Below are 17876 nucleotides of genomic sequence, written 5' to 3' on the forward strand. Positions count from 1 at the left end.
TTGGAGTGGGTTGCCATTTCCTTCTCCAGGTTGATGTCATGGAGGAGCCTAAAATGGGCTGTGATTGGTGTATTTGCACCACAGAAATCAGCAAATGCCACAAATTAGGGATCCTCCTATTCTAAGAACCATTTGTTCAATATTTACCAGAATAGCATTGGTGGCAGGCAATAAGTCCTTACTCTTGCACTCAGAGCTAATTGAAAAGATCATCTGACAGCCCAAAGACCGATTTTTCTTGTTTTACATTTCTGAAAACAAGTAGCTTCATTAATAGAGCTGAAAGATCTCTTAGGAAAAAATTCTCCTTCCCCACCCCTGCCTCCCTACCTCCCTTAATTCACAGCCCTCATTTTTCCAATCGCTTCCCTTTCAAGTTTGTGCTAAGTCAGACATGCTCCAAGGTTGTTTCTTCTTGTTCTGCTAAATAATACTGTGCACTTTATTTGGTCTCTACTACAAGCCTAATGTGGAGTTTTATGATATAGCCTTTTTAGTTTTAAAAGAATAATCAATTCTAGATAGAGACCCAAACTCAGGTTAGATTCTCTCTCTACTCCCAGCCCTGTTGAATCATTATATAAAGACAAATACAATAAGAGAAGACTTGATGTCAGAGGACTTGAGTCTAAGTAGTGGATACACCTTGCTAGTTGGGAAGGAGAGGAATTTCCTTGCATTTCCTGTCACTTTCTGCCTGCCAGTGCAGGAGACAGAGGTTCAATCCCTGGGTTAGGAAGATCCCCTGGAGGAGAAAATGGCAACCCACTCCAGTACTCTTGCCTGGATAATCCCATGGACAGAGGAGCTTGGTGGCATACTGCCCATTGGGTCACAAAGAAATTGGATGTGACTGGGCAGGTACACATATCATTCTCTAGGAGAGGTGCAGTGGCTTGTTTTATTCATGATTGTCAAAGTGCCACTTCTTAATTTTCACCTCTATGGGATCCAGTTGCCAAGGGAGGAGTCATCCTGTGTTTCCCTCCATGGTGTCTGCTTTACATAGTGAGAACTCCAGGCAGTTCAGTATTGTTGAAACTGACAGGAAAGTCTCTTTAATTTTAGAATTTTGTATTAGGAAGCCCTTGGTTCTTATACACCTAGATCATGTTCTTTAATTTATTCTTAATAATAAAAGTGATATTCAGACATCTTTGTCTTTTAAGGTTCAAGACTCAAAAAAGAGAAGAGGAGTTTAATTTTTGGGTCCCTTAAAACACCAACTGGCTTCCTTGATAACTCAGTTGGTAAAAAATCTGCCTGCAATGCAGGAGACCCCAGTTTGATTCCTGGGTCAGGAAGATCTGCTGGAGAAGAGATAGGCTACTCACTCCAGTATTCTTGGGCTTCCTCTGCTGCTCAGCTGGTAAAGAACCTGCTTGCAATGCAAGAGAGCTGGGTTCAATCCCTGGGTTGGGAAGATCCCCTGGAGAAGGGAAAGGCTACCCACTCCAGTATTGTGGCCTGGAGAATTGTGACCCCTATAGTCCATTGGGTCACAAAGAGACAGACACGATTGAGCAACTTTCACTTCAAACATCAAAACTAATGTAACTTGGGATTACTTAAGTTCTGTTTCTGCATTAGTGAAAAAGAGGAAGGTTACCAACATTGTAGGGTCCCTTGATTCCCAGGTGGCACAATAGTAAAGAATCCACTTACCAGTGCAAGAGACATAGGAGACAAGGGTTCAAACCTTGTATCAGGAAGATCCTCTGGAGGAGGAAATGGCAACTCACTTAAGTATTCTTGCCTGAGAAAACCATGAACAGAGGAGCCTGGTGGGCTCTAGCCATGGGGTTGCAAAGAGTCAGAAATGATTGAGCAGCAGCAGCAGCAGCCTTAAGTCACCAAATATTTACTGAATACCTATTGCACTTTCACAGTTTATTGTGATCCACACAGTCAAAGGCTTTGGCATAGTCAATAAAGCAGAAATAGATGTTTTTCTGGACCTCTCTTGCTTTTCTGATGCTCCAGGAGATATTGGCAATTTGATTTCTGATTCCTCTGCCTTTTATAAATCCAGCTTGAACATCTGGAAGTTCACGGTTCATGTACTGTTGAAGCCTGGCTTGGAAAATTTTGAGCATTACTTTACTAGTGTGTGAGATGAGTACAATTGTGCAGTAGTTTGAGCATTCTTTGGCATCACTTTCTTTGGGATTGGAATGAAAATTGACCTTTTCCAGTCCTGTGGCCACTTCTGAGTTTTCCAAATTTGCTGGCATATTGAGTGCAGCACTTTCACAGCGTCATCTTTTAGGATTTGAAATAGCTCAACTGGAATTCCATCACTTCCATTAGTTTTGTTCGTAGTGATCTTCCCAAGGCCCACTTGACTTCACATTCCAGGATGTCTGGCTCTAGGTGAGTGATCACACCATCGTGATTATCTGGGTCATAAAGATCTTTTTTTGTATAGTTCTGTGTATTCTTGCCACCTCTTTTTATATCTTCTGCTTCTGTAAGGTCCATATCATTTCTGTCCTTTATTGAGCCCATCTTTGCATGAAATATTCCCTTGGTGTCTCTAATTTTCTTGAAGAGATTTCTAGTCTTCCCCATTCTATTGTTTTCCTCTATTTCTTTGCAATGATGACTGAGGAAGGCTTTCTTATCTCTCCTTGCTATTCTTTGGAACTCTGCATTCAAATGGGTATATGTTTTCTTCTCTCCTTTGCTTTTCGCTTTTCTTCTATTCCCAGCTATTTGCAAGGCCTCCTCAGACAGCCATTTTGCTTTTTTGAATTTCTTTTTCTTGGGGATGGTCTTGATCCCTGTCTCCTGTACAATGTCATGAACCTCCATCCATAGTTCATCAGGCACCCTGTCTATCAGATCTAGTCACTTAAATCTATTGGTTACTTCCACTATATAATCATAAAGGATTTGATTTAGGTCATCAAATGGTCTAGTGGTTTTCCCTACTTTCTTCAATTTAAGTCTGAATTTGGCAATAAGGAGTTCATGATCTGAGCCACAGTCAGCTCCTGGTCTTGTTTTTGCTGACTGTATAGAGTATCTCCAACTTTGGCTGTAAAGAATATAATAAATCTGATTTTGGTGTTGACTATCTGGTGATGTTCTTGTGTAGAGTCTTCTCTTGTATTGTTGGAAGAGGGTATTTGCTATGACCAGTGTGTTCTCTTGGCAAAACTCTATTAGCCTTTGACCAGTAGCCACAAAACCTTTGCTGTGTGGAGCACAATAAATTGTGGAAAATTCTGAAAGAGATGGGAATACCAGACCACCTGACTCTTGAGAAATCTGTATGCAGGTCAGGAAGCAACAGCTAGAACTGGACATGGAACAACAGACTGGTTCCAAATAAGAAAAGGAGTACATCAAGGCTGTATATTGTCACCCTGCTTATTTCACTTATATGCAGAACATCATGAGAAATGCTGGGCTGAATGAAGCACAAGCTGGAATCAAGATTGCTGGGAGAAGTATCAATAACCTCAGATATGCAGAGGACACCACCCTTATGGCAGAAAGCAAACAAGAACTAAAGAGCCTCTTGATGACAGTGAAAGTGGAAAGTGGAAAAGTTGGCTTAAAGCTTAACATTCAGAAAACTAAGATCATGGCATCTGGTCCCATCACTTCATGGCAAATAGATGTGGGAACAGTGGAAACAGTGGCAGACATTAATTTTGGGGGCTCCAAAATCACTGCAGATGGTGATTGGAGCCATGAAATTAAAAGACGCTTACTCCTTGAAAGGAAAGTTATGATCAACCTAGACAGCATATTAAAAAGCAGAGACATTACTTTGCCAATAAGGTCCATCTAGCCAAGGCTATGGTTTTTCCAGTAGTCATGTATGAATGTGAGAGTTGGACTATAAAGAAAGCTGAGTGCCAAAGAATTGATGCTTTTGAACTGTAGTGTTGGAGAAGACTTTGAGAGTCCTTTGGACTGCAAGGAGATCCAACCAGTCCATCCTAAAGAAAATCAGTCCTAAATATTCATTGGAAAGACTGGTGTTGAAGCTGAAACTCCAATACTTTGGCCACCATCTGAGTCATTTGAAAAGACCCTGATCCTGGGAAAGATTGAAGGCAGGAGGAGAATGGGACGACAGAGGATGAGATGGTTGGATGGCATCACTGACTCAATGGACCTGAGTTTGAGTAAACCCCGGGAGTTGGTGCTGGACAGGGAGGCCTGGCATGCTGCAGTCCATGGGGTCACAAAGAGTCAGACATGACTGAGCGACTGAACTGAACTGAACCTATCGTACTTACTGCTACTGCTGCTGCTAAGTTGCTTCAGTCATGTCTGACTCTGTGTGACCCCATAGACAGCAGCCCACCAGGGTCCCCCATCCCTGGGATTCTCCAGGCAAGAACATTGGAGTGGGTTGCCATTTCCTTCTCCAATGCATGAAAGTGAAAAGTGAAAGTGAAGTCGCTCAGTCGTGTCCGACTCTTTGCGACCTAATGGACTGCAGCCTACCAGGCTCCTCCGTCCATGGGATTTTCCAGGCAACAGTACTGGAGTGGGGTGCCATTGCCTTCTCTGATTGTACTTACTAAGTGCCTATATACATCAAGTACTGCCCAAGATACTGGGAACATTATGTCCCAGGCACTATGAGGGCTCAGTTCAGTTCAGTTCAGTCGCTCAGTCATGTCCGACTCTTTGTGACCCCATGAATCACAGCACGCCAGATCTCCCTGTCCATCACCAACTCCTGGAGTTCACATTGAGTCAGTGATGCCATCCAGCCATCTCATCCTCTGTTGTCCCCTTCTCCTCCTGCCCCCAATCCCTCCCACCATCAGAGTCTTTTCCAATGAGTCAACTCTTCACATGAGGTGGCCAAAGTACTGGAGTTTCAGCTTTAGCATCATTCCTTCCAAAGAAATCCCAGGGCTGATGTCCTTCAGAATGGACTGGTTGGATCTCCTTGCAGTCCAAGGGACTCTCAAGAGTCTTCTCCAACACCACAGTTCAAAAGCATCAATTCTTCGGTGTTCAGCTTTCTTCACAGTCCAACTCTCACATCCATACATGACCACTGGAAAAACCACAGCCTTGACTAGATGGACCTTTGTTGGCAAAGTAATGTCTCTGCTATAGACATGCAAAAAAGAGTTCTGCATAAAGTTTATAATCTAGAAAAGAGCAATAATATTATACTCTGAGTGTAATAATAGGAGCATGGAAAAGGGAGAATAGAACTTTGATGAGGTGGAGTTCAATGATGGAAAAGACAGATTTTTTTCTTAAATAACTTCTCCCCAACAAATCTTTTACCAAAGTCATTTTTCTTTTAATTTCTCCTCATAGTTCCTGAGAAATATGCTAATGGATAGAAATGAAAAAGAAGGGCTGAATAACCTATTTACTATCATTGATCCTTAAAAAGTCAAGGATTGACCACACTGACATTTGTCAAACTGTATTAGTTTTCCAGGGAGGCCAAAACAGTACCACAGGCTCAGTGGCTGAAACAACAAAATTTTATTTCTCCCAGTTTTTGAAGCCAAAAATGAAACATACAGGTATTGGTTTCCTCTAAAGTCTTTCTTTTTGGTTTGTAGACAGTCATCTCTGTGTATCTACACTTAGTCTTGCCTCTGTGCGTGTTTATGCTTTAATCTCTTCTTCTCGTCTTTTTCCACTTTAATCTTTTTTTCCATTTAAATAATTGAAGTATGTAATTGATTTACCTTGTAACTCTGTGAGGCTATGCTGTGAGGCTTGTGGGATCTGAGTTCTTCCACCAGGATCACACCAGGGCCCCTGGCCGTGGAAGCACAGAGTCCCAACCACTGGACTTCCAGGGAATTCCCTTAATCTTCTTATGAATATAACAGTCATATTGGATGGGGGCTTTCTCTAAGGACCCTATTTATGTGTTTACTTCTTCAGAGATCGTATTTCCAAACACAGTTTCCTTCTGAGTTACCAGGGCTAAGAGCTTCAACATAGAAATTTCAAGAGGACACAGTTCAGTCCATAATAGCCACCTTGTGGGAAACTTCTCTAGCAGTACTTAGGAACTTAGCTATAATTTTGAAAATCAAATATTCTTTACTATAAGTCAGTGATTTGCCAAATTGTCCTTAATAAGTACATCCTTTTCCTCACTTATGAATTTTACCTTTCTATATTACTTTTTGATAATACTGGCTTTTGGGGGATTTTTTTTAATTTTGGGGGGCTCCCTTGTGGCTAAGCTGGTAAAGAATCTGCCTGCAATGTGGGAGACCTAGGTTTGATCCCTGTGTTGGGAAGATCCCCTGGAGAAGGGAAAGGCTACCCACTCCAGTACTGTGGCCTGGAGAATTCCATGGGGACGCAAAGAGTCAGACAGGACTGAGCGACTTTCACTTTCACATATGGAACTATTCAATTAAGAAATAGTTGCAAACTTATGACTGTTAAAATTCTTATATATTTGTTTTTATCAGAAGGAAGAATTTCACCTAAGAGAACTTGCTAGATTTCTTAATCTCTAGCTTTCCTAGTCCTTTGTCATCCTAAGAATTGCCTTGGGGGCAAAATGAAGGAGTAAATCAATCAAGAAGCATTGAATTCATGCAGTTATTCTTTTCCAGCTGCTCTATTTATGTATTTTTCAGGAAATTGTAGAAACTGTTAAAAGAGAGTGTTGTGAAAATGGAAAACTCTTAGCAAATGATTTATTTTGGGGAAAGAGACCTTGGTAGGAGCATACCTATCATCTGAAATTATCTAAATTTGTGCATGGAGATTTAATAAGTATTAGAATTCCATTGATAAGAAACCTGCATATCCTTTGCCATGTCTCTGCTATGCTTACAGATGGTTGGACTTTTACTATCAACCTGTGCAAAATGTATTGAAACTGGAACAAATATCTTTTTATCCTTAGGCCGTGTGCTTCCTTGTCATCCTGACTCTGCTTTAATGTATTCTACTTTTCTGCCTTTATTCTCTAAAGTATTTTATCTTTGCTATCCTTCCTCTCTGCATTCTACTTTCCTATTCCATATCTCAGTAGGTTTCTTTTTGAGGTTCTGGAGAGTTCTAAGGAAAATAGTTCAAGCAGCAACCCTAAGGAAATAGAAGTATCCAAATTAACGCACCCAGTTCCATGGCCCGTGTGACCAAGCAGCAATTCATTTGGAGACCAATGCAATAGTTTAGATTTTAGCAGCTGAAAAACCTGTAATAGAGAATATCTTAGATCTAATAAAACTTTAATGAGGATTTTGTTTTCCTTTTAATCTTGATATTATTAAAGTTTTGTGCCCTTTAAATCTAGGGAACAATCAATCATTGTGTGTCTTTTAGTCTCATGAGCAGAGAACTTAAATGTTAGTACCACATTAATTGATCTGGGGGGAGAAAGCCTTCCTGAGTTTCAGCTGCTTTTAACTGCTTACTAAGCTTCAACTCAGATAAGGCAATGGCACCCCACTCCAGTACTCTTGCCTGGAAAATCCCATGGATGGAGGAGCCTGGTGGACTGCAGTCCATGAGGTCGCTAAGAGTCGGGCACGACTGAGCGACTTCACTTTCACTTTTCACTTTCATGCCTTGGAGAAGGCAATGGCAACCTACTCCAGTGTTCTTGCCTAGAGAATCCCAGGGATGGGGGAGCCTGGTAGGAGGCCGTCTATGGGGTCGCACAGAGTTGGACACGACTGAAGCGACTTAGCAGCAGCAGCAAGCTTCAACTACCTGTACAACATAATTAAATTTGGGAATAATGAATTAGTAAAAGTAGTAGACAGGCAAATTTATTTTTCTCATTCCCATTACAGAGTGTTTTCCTTCTCACCATGGTCTCTGAAGTGAAGAGTCAAGCTGTGGTTTAGTCACTGAGTTGTGTCTGACCCTTTGCAACCCCATGGACTGTAGCATGCCAAGCTTCTCTGTCCATGGGATTTCCCAAGCAAGAGTACTGAAGTGAGTTGCCATTTCCTTCTCCAGGGATCTTCCCAACCCAGGAATCAAACCTGTGTCTCCTGCATTAGCAGGCAGATTCTTAACTATTGAGCCACCAGGGAAGCCAGGAGAGTCAGTAATAGTAAAGAATATGAGAAATCAAAATGAACTATATACTTATTCCTTTTCTCTAGAAAAACATCTTATTAATCATATAAATAATACTAAAAATAAAAATAATACTAATATTCATATGAACATCTAACATTTATTGTGAATGTATTGCCTGCCAAGTACCCATACATTATTACCTCATTTAAAGTTGAAATTGAAAATGTATTATTATTCACATTTTACCAAAACAAAACAAAAAAAATCAAACTCAAATTTTAGAAAAACCTGGGTCACACAGCAATTAAATGACAAAACCAAATGCCCTGTCTTTCTCCAATAACTTCTCACTGTTTTTAGCCATTTTGATGTAATAGCCAATGGATACATCTAACTTCGTATATCATTTGAAAAGGAAATTTTTGATTGATTATAAAAACAACTTACTGTCTCAAAAACCACTCTCTGAAACTTTTTTCCAATAAATATTTAAGGAAATATATTTTATATCATTTTATAAAAATGTAAATTGACCTAGAAAAAATTAATGTATTTCTCAAATGCAGGTAATAAGGGAAATGGGAATTAGGTATTCTGGAAGAAGAGAGAAATTATGTTAGAATATTAAAATTTTAATAATGTTCTGCTCCTTGCCACAGATGTAATACTTATGTTTGAATCTTAGAATAAGCCTGGGGAATTTTATATTGAACTGGCAAAGAGATTTTCTTTCAGCTTGGGCTTTCTTGTTTTCTAGACTTCAACTGTTTTGTTTATCTGATGCTGTTTTTATTCTTTTATTCTCTTATGCATTTTCTTGCTTTCTCTTTTATTTTTTTTAAGCTCCATTCCCAGAAGATTTTCTTTCAGAATATAGGTGTATTTCTAAGAAAATGGCATAGGGAGTGGGTTCCCCAGAGCTCAGTTCTCAAGAAGTAAAACAGCTCAATATAAATAAAACAAGGAATCAGTTCCAGACTTGGCTGAAAATCTTGACAGAGATACTAGATCCTTAGTCTGCTATTTCCTAACTTCTTCACACCAATTTTGCACTTCATTTTGGGTGAAAGTGTCAGAAGTTTTTTTGAATGTGAGGTTAATTAAGATTTTAAGACAATTGAGTGTCAACGTTGGCTGTTTGGTTTGAATGGCACAACTCCAAGAAATTTTCCTTAAAACACATTAGGTCCTGAAATACAGGACACATTCTCAAGATATAACATGGAATAGGCCAGGCCAGCACATTGTTCCTACGAAGTGAGTCTAAATGTCACCAGATTGATTATTGGAGAGCTCCCAAAGGGGAAAAAGTTAGAATAACACGCAGAACAACTCTAGCATCGTTCGGATAACTAGTATATAAATATTTACTGATGAACCATATATTGTATATTTCAGATCTGCAAGAAATTGAAACATAATACATCAGCCTATGTATACTGATGGACCTGTGACGACAAAGAGATGCCTTTAATTGTAAAGTGTTTACACAGATTCAGTGCTAAAGAGTGTGCTGTGGTGAATTAGCAAAATTAAAGCCTCTGACTTTGGACCCCTGAACTTCATGGTTTGCTTTGAATCTTTAGGTTACCATGGCAACTGCTGCCACCAGGAGACAGGTCCATAGGGGACAGACTCTTTCTCAGGCTTCCTGGCAAATTTTGCCTCACCAATCCCAAAGGGCCCTTACACACAGGAAAGTGCTTATGTTAGCACCCCTTAACTTTGTCATAGGCACAAGAAAAGTTCCAGAATTTGGTGATTTATAGGCAAGAAATATAAAGTAGCTTCAATTTTTGCAGTGATTGCAAATGTTGGTTACTAAGGATAGTGTTTTGTTTTTTTAGGGGGTGGTGGCAAATTTTGCTCAGAAACTGTGATTGTCTTTGCCAATTGTTTATCTAACATGAGTTCACTGCTGGGATTTCACAGGCCAATAGTGCACAGGATAATGTCACTTAATAAGCCAAGAAAGAAATTACATAGTCTAAACAACGGATAGATTAATTTACACTTTTGTTCCCGGCCATAGGATGTGAAAGGAATCAAGTCCAAGTGTAGTGGAGGTCTACCTTTTCTACAAGCTTTGGTTCCTCAGGAGAGACTGGATCTTGCACACCAAGGAATGACATCCAACTGCCAGCACAGAATAAAAGTTCCTTGTTGCTAAAGCATGAGACCAGGGAATTAGGGTGACATTGGTATTGACAGGCAGTCATCTTCTCTGGCTGCTGCAGGGTTTGTCCCACTGCCTGTGGAGGAGTTGCCATTATCACTGCAGAAGCTGTGCCCCAAGGTCTTCAGAGAGCTACACCAGCAAAGGGTAGCTTTGCTCAGTGCCAGACTCTCAGATCGCCCTAACTCTGAGTGTTTATCGTCTAAATACCTTCTTACCATATTTGCTTCTTCATCTGTTTTTATTGATAAGCACCCAGTAGCTGAGCACTGTGCTGTGCTGTGCTGTGCTAAGTTGCTTCATCGTGACCAACTCTTTAGGACCCTATGGACAGTAACCTGTCAAGCTTCTCTGTCCATGAGATTTTCCAGGCAAGAACACTGGAGTGGGTTGCCATGCCCTCCTCCAGGGGATCTTCCTGACCCAGGAATGGAACCCGCATCTCTTACATCTCCTGCATTGGCAAGTGTGTTCTTTACCACTAGCACCACCAGGGAAGGACAGCTGAGCTCTGAGTGCTGATCAAAAGACAACAGATGGGATGATGACATCCTGATGCAGCCTAAGCTAAGCTAAGTCGCTTCAGTCGTGTCCAACTCTGTGTGACCCCATAGACGGCAGCCCACCAGGCTCTCCCATCCCTGGGATTCTCCAGGCAAGAACACTGGAGTGGGTTGCCATTGCCTTCTTCAATACAGGAAAGTGAAAAAGTGAAAGTGAAGTTGCTCAGTTGTGTCCGACTCTTCGGGACCCCATAGACTGCAGTCTATCAGGCTCCTCCATCCATGGGAGTTTCCAGGCAAGAGTACTGGAGTGGGGTGCCATTGCCTTCTCCAATACAGCCTACTTCACTCTTATATTAAAACAATTCTACTTCTAAAAATAACTTCTTTATCTTGTGTCTTTGTCATAAATAAGTAGATTAAAACAACTTCACTTAAGTGATGTAATAAATAAGCGGATTTGAAATTTTATCAATTCACAACAGTCTCCTTGAGGGTCTTCTGACTTTGTGGGCTAGGATCAACTTTGTTTCTCTCTGCTGTAGTTTTATGTTGCACTTTTTGAAATAGAAATGTGTAACCCTTGGGTAACTGATGTATTTTTGCTTAAAGCTTCAGTCTTGGCCTGGCAGTGGCCTACTCAATTCAGTTCAGTTCAGTTCAGTTGCTCAGTTGTGTCTGACTCTTTGCAACCCCATGAATTGCAGCATGCCAGGCCTCCCTGTCCATCACCAACTCTTGGAGTTCACTCAAACTCATGTCCATCAAGTCAGTGATGCCATCCAGCCATCTCATCCTCTGTTGTCCCCTTTTCCTCCTGCCTGCAATCCCTCCCAGCATCAGAGTCTTTTCCAATGAGTTAACTCTTCACATGAGGTGGCCAAAGTACTGGAGTTTCAGCTTTAGCATCATTCCTTCCAAAGAACACCCAAGACTGATCTCCTTCAGAATGGACGGGCTGGATCTTCTTGCAGTCCAAGGGACTCTCAAGAGTCTTCTTCAACACCACAGTTCAAAAGCATCAATTCTTCAGCGCTCAGCCTTCTTCACAGTCCAACTCTCACATCCATACATGACCACTGGAAAAACCATAGCCTTGACTAGACGGACCTTTGTTGGCAAAGTAATGTCTCTGCTTTTGAATATGCTATCTAGGTTGGTCATAACTTTCCTTCCAAGGAGTAGGCATCTTTTAATTTCATGCCTTCAAATACATTTCTGTTGCTTTGTTGGCTCTTCTTCAATCTCTTTTGGTGGTTTCTCCAGTTCTAAAACTTCAGAGACTCACAAAGCTCTATTTTCATAAACCATGTGATAACTTGAAATTTCTACGTGCTTGCCCTCCACATCTTATTCAGAATCCTTCAGTATTTGTGACGTCTTATAATATGGAAGGATCAGGTTTTTCATTGCATCATACTCTTCTTCCACATGGGCTGCTGTAGTGTCTCAACTGCCTACCCCTGCTATTCATAGATTTAATTATTAATGAAATATTTCTTACTTTGTTAAAAAAACTCTCTCAGTAGCCACAGCTAGGGTTTCTTGAATTCAGAGGTGGGTCTTCTTACAGTTGTTAATATATGTTGATACTGATGCTGAAAGCTCAGCCTCTGTGCACTGATGCCAACTAGATTATTGGAGACAGAGTTCTGGGTGAAGTAGAAGTGACTAGTTTTATTGGGCTCCTGCCCTGAAAACCTGTGTGTCGCAACCCAGGAGCATTTGGTGTGGAGTTTTATAGCAATGGTTCAAGGATGGGGTCGCTGATAAAGATTACTCTGTATAGGGCCTGTACTCCTTTAATCTGGTCTCAGGTAGCCTGATGAGTTTCTGTGGTTTCTTTAATCTGGCCTCAGGTGGTCTCTTGCAAAGCTTCTCACGGTTCTTTAAACTGAATAAAGAATGCCAACATCTCCCTTTTGTTGGGGTTTTAGCTCTGTAGAGAGTACCCCTTAAGGCGGGACCAGGCCCCTGCCCCCAGGCTGCACTCCTGTTTCTTGATTGCTCCTCCTGTGCTTCTACATCCCCTCCATCTCCAGATTAGCAATTGTTAGAATCTTGCCTTCGGAACTCTAGGAAGGTCACTTGAGTCTGTTCCCTACCAACAATGCCCAGGAGCCCTACAGGGTCCTGCTTGGTTTCACTCCTTGTATCTGCACATATACATACAAATATAAATAAGAATAAGCATATATAATAAGTATATGCTTTTTTCTTATTTCTTTTAAGCCTGAAAAAATTCAAAGGTAAGGATTTCAGTCTTTGGGGGAGTTAGTATTTGCTGGTTGATCTTCTAAGCCTAGCTACTATATATTTTCAGTACTCATACTTATCTGGATGCTTATACCCTAGACTGTTTCTCTACAATAGTAAATACTCCAAAAAGATACTAACCTTTGTGGTCATAGGTTATCTGTGGAAATATTTATCTAAGAATTTGAATCTAAATCTTCATTCATTATGAGAGAGTGTCAAGCTCACCGCCTTCCTCCCTCTGTCCTGTTGCCATGCAGCATCTCCTTTTTACCTAACTTACCACTTATCTTTCTTTTTGGTTTCTGCTATGGCACAAAGGAAAATGTGCAGTCTTGAATTGCTGCATTCTTTTCCAACCTAAATAAGTGATCTGGAATTTTGAACACATATTTAAAATCTTTTGAAAACTCAAGACTTATTTTTCTCTTATAGGAAAGATAGATTATGAGACTAACAAGTCATCTTACTTTGAAGGAATTTTTATTACTGGATTATCAGAGATTGAATGAAATGCTTCAAGCACTGACTCATGAATAAACATTTTCAGAAAAATACTGTGTGATTTTAAAAATATTTGATAAAATATGTTGAGATGTAATACATTGGCACAACAGAAAATGGATTGGAATTTTAAAAATTGTTATTTGGAATCATTTTAGAATGTTATCTCATGTCAAAATATAATGACAATGATAGAATGGGTATAATTTGAGCTATGTTAGTTGTTGCCTTTAACAAAATGTTAGGTAGGAACAGGAATATTAAGTAGGGTTGGAAAGAGTTATACTGTGAGAAGGACACTAGATATGGACAAAGTAAGAAATATAATTTAAAAGATTGGGATAGATAATACATAAAACATTCTGCAGAGTCATTTATTAATAAAGAATAAAACAACTGGATTTGCCTTCTCATTTTAAATATGTCTTATGCAAAGAAAATGAAGACTCCAGTGGTTGTGAGGTTATAACATTCTTTTCCTTAAATGAGAGATTTGGTCATTAATTACACAAGTCATTTTTGAATACTTTATTGAACACCTATTGTGTTAATGGAAGCTTTCCCAGTACTGTGGATTTTACAAAGTAGTAATCTAGAGTGGCAGAGCTTGAGAGAATCTTGGAGATTGCACTTGAGTATCACTTTTTTAACAAATGAGGAAATAGAAGAAATGTAACGCCCAATCATTGTTCTGAAAGAGCTCATAATCTACATGGGTAAAAAAAAAAGACTTATTCTTATGAAAAATTAGATTAAAATGTTAAGCTAGTATTCCACAATGGTAGAAATAGGAAGTTTTGCATCTAAATCTGCAACATACTAGCTGTGTGACCTTTGGCAATCTACTTAAATCCCTGAAGGCAACCCCATATGGTTTCTATGGATGAGGAGCAACTTATAGGGTTGTTTTGAGAATTAGATGTGATCATGTTTTTAGAATGTTTAAACATAGCCTGAACATGGTAAGTACTCAATAATGGTATATGTTAGCATTATTACCTAGCTCTTGTCTTGGTAGGGCCACAGTGGTATCACAGATGTCAGTTGCCATAGGAAATTGGAGTCTAGAAAGGCAATGTTAAAGATCATTTTTTCCCTTTGATCTCTCTTCTTTCTCTTTCCTTTCTCCTTCCTACCCCTTTCCCAAATAAAATGACACCATAAAATAACTAAAAAACATATTTTCTTTTGTCTTGTATCCCACCAGTGTCCTTTCACTGCTGCCACATACATTTCCACTAAATGTTTATTACCTTAGAGGCACAGGCTCTCAGGATACGGCGACAACTTCTTTGCAGATTATGATGGGTTAGCTTCTGTGACTGAGTCTGTCAGAACAATAGCATGGTAATTCCAATCTTCAGTAATATGCAGCCAGCTAATAGTAGCTGTCAGTTCCTTTTAGAAAAGCTTCACTTTCTTCAACTTTAGTGTTTTGCAAAACATGTTTTTGAAGTAAGTGGTTATAAAATAATTTCCCAGCAAGCTTCATTTTCTGAGGATAAGTAAGGGCTCCTGTCCCTACAGAGATGGAAAGAAGATAACTGCTCAGAAACTCTACCCCTGCTGCAAATATCACAAGGTACACCATGCTACTTTCTGATTTCTAAGTGGAAATTTTTTAATACCCTTCTTTCTCATTTCATTTTTCTTTCTACATGACCTACCTCTCCCTTGCTACCCTTTTTGCTTGAGGTTTTGATTGCCTTGCTGAATTATTTTTCAACCTTTTTACATATTTATTATTCCATAAACCTAGATGTTGATTTTCTTTCATACTTGATTTAATTTATTTTGTGAGTTTGTGTTCAATTTATGGATTTTGAGATAAATCTCTTGCATTGGTTCTTTACACTATAGACTGCATAAAATCTGATTTATAAAACTTCACTTTGTTTCTGATGTAAAAGCAAATAACACATTTGATTTGGCCTTGGTCACATGGGGTTATTAAGGAGGGGAAATGTTTTTGATACTAGTAAAATTAGCTCTTTTGATTTTCAGCTGAAGCAAAGAAGAGGGAAATTGACATTTGCCTGAGTTTGATATTTGAGCTGACTCTGATCTTTGATTATTTTTAAATGTTTATGTAAATTTGAGTCCTGTCTAAGCAATCTACTATTAGGAGAATTTTAGCATATCAGCAACCATAGCAGAGCCAGATGCTTTCAAAACTAAAACCACTTACATATTTTTCAAGAAAAAAAGTTTTTTCACTTAGCATAAGAATAGTGGTGATCAAACAATTTCATTTCAGATTCTGTAGGATTTTCATCAATGAGCTAGGTAGGTGCCTAGTACCTATTTTGTACCAGTTCAGGGCACCCATCTTTTACCTGTTAGAGTCTTCCATATTAAATTTTGTGAGATATATACAGGCATTGTGTATTGTGTAGCATCAGACACAATGTATATTTAACGGAACTGCTCAGAAAATAGCAAATGGCCTTTGAGAGAGATGTGGATGCATTTTACCTGCCATTTTCGAGAGTTGCACCGTTTTTCTGGATCCCTCTGATGTATACATGTTATTAAACATCTGTTTGATTTTCTCCTGTTAATCTGTTTCAAGTCCATTTAATTCTTAAACTAACCAGAACGATCTAGAAGGATAGAGGCAAATTTCTTCCTTCCTGACAATTAACATGAACATGTCTTCTCTCAAGGAGCTTATGTTCTTGTGCGAGAAAATAAAGTGATTGAATGGATAAGGGGAGGGAAAGTTGTCAAATGCGTCACCATCCATAAAACTTGGCCTGGATTGGAGGAGTAAAGCCAGTAGTTTGTTCTCTAATGATAAGAGCTCTGACATTATCATTTCTTTATCTTAATAAAAAAATCTTGAACAGGAAAACCTGGAAGGATAGTTAATGAAGAGAAAGCTATAGCCCAAACCTCTCCCAAGTGGTTTTGAACTATAAGCTGGTGTAAATTCAGCACACTTGAAAACCTTTGGAGTGGGACTATGGAAGTGAAGTTTAAGAGCTAAACTTGGCATTCATTCATTCAAAGTGATATTAAATGTAGAAAGCTGAATTAAAAAGTGGCACTGCATAGAGCATGAAGGAAAAGGGCAATAAATCCCTGAGGTACTGTGTAGAAACTACTGAGTTTTGAAAAGAACCATCTATTCCTAAACATTTTATGCATTAAATACAATATCTTACTTAAGATTGTACTTACTCTAAAATAGCATGTGAAATACTTATAATCTTATTTAATAATATGATTTCTTTGAATAAAAAGGAGTGTTCTGTTCTAAGATTTGACGTTTGAAGTGGCAATGGCCATACTAGAGCTGCCACCCTAACAGCAGTGGCAACAACTACCCAAATTGCAGACAAACTGGGAGACAGTCTGTGGCAAAGGCATAGTTCACAAAGAGTAGCACTTATTGAGCATTTATCAGAGAGGAACTGAGAATCTTTGAGATTGCTCTGATCTCAGAAATAATACCAAGAATCTTTATCTTCAGTAAGCTTTCCTCCATACACTTTGTTCAGGAAGAGAAACTGAGTCACTTGATGCTTAAGAGACTGAATGCTTGAATGCTTAAAGAGATTCCCAGAAATGCATAGGAAAGCAGTATAGCACAGTTCAGGGAAACATAAGAAAATCAAATTCAAATCTCTAAACAGGAACGCTTTGCTTATTTTAAAAACCCTTATAACTGTATCTCTACAATAAATCTGCAACTTATCAAAAAATTGTACGGAGTCCTTTCCGTAACCAGAGTCTTGTAGGTATACCATAGGGCAAGACGTTTTTGAGGGCAACATCCAAGAAATGATATTATGCTGAACACCATTTGTCAGGGAAATGCATTCAGTCAGTTCAGTCGCTCAGTCGTGTCTGACTCTTTGCGACCCAATGGACTGCAGCATGCCAGGCTTCCCTGTCCAAGGGTCATTTTACATATGTAAGTATGTAGAAGGAAGAGAGTGGCTGACTGTTTCCCTGACATTCCTTGTTCTAGAATTTGCCGCAAATTGCTAAATTAATCCCAGCAGGTATTCTCTGGAGCGACAGCTTTATTTAGGTGTGTGTGTGTTTGTATGTGTGTGTGTGTGTGCATCTGCGTACCTTAATCAAAGCTGATGAAAATCTCTTTCTGTCATATCGCCCCTCTCTTCTAGGAAAAAAAAAATTGTTCTTTCAGCCTAACCCTGTATTTGATAGATCAGATTCTTTATGCTTCATGTCTGATTGTCACATCCAAAAGGGGTCTTATAAATCCACACTCTGTTGTTTATATTTTTATACCCAGATTTCTCAAATGACACTCCATTGTATTTATGGGGTTAACTCGCTGCACCAGATGAGGTTTTATTCAGAGGTCAGTGACGTTGGCTTCTTAAGGTCATTTTCAGAAGTTTATTTCTCAGCTCCTTTTGCAAAGTGGAGGGGTGGGGTGGCTGGGTGGGTGGGTTGTG

Source organism: Bubalus bubalis, chromosome 20 (genome assembly GCF_019923935.1).
Source record: "Bubalus bubalis isolate 160015118507 breed Murrah chromosome 20, NDDB_SH_1, whole genome shotgun sequence".
Classification (NCBI taxonomy): domain Eukaryota; kingdom Metazoa; phylum Chordata; class Mammalia; order Artiodactyla; family Bovidae; genus Bubalus; species Bubalus bubalis.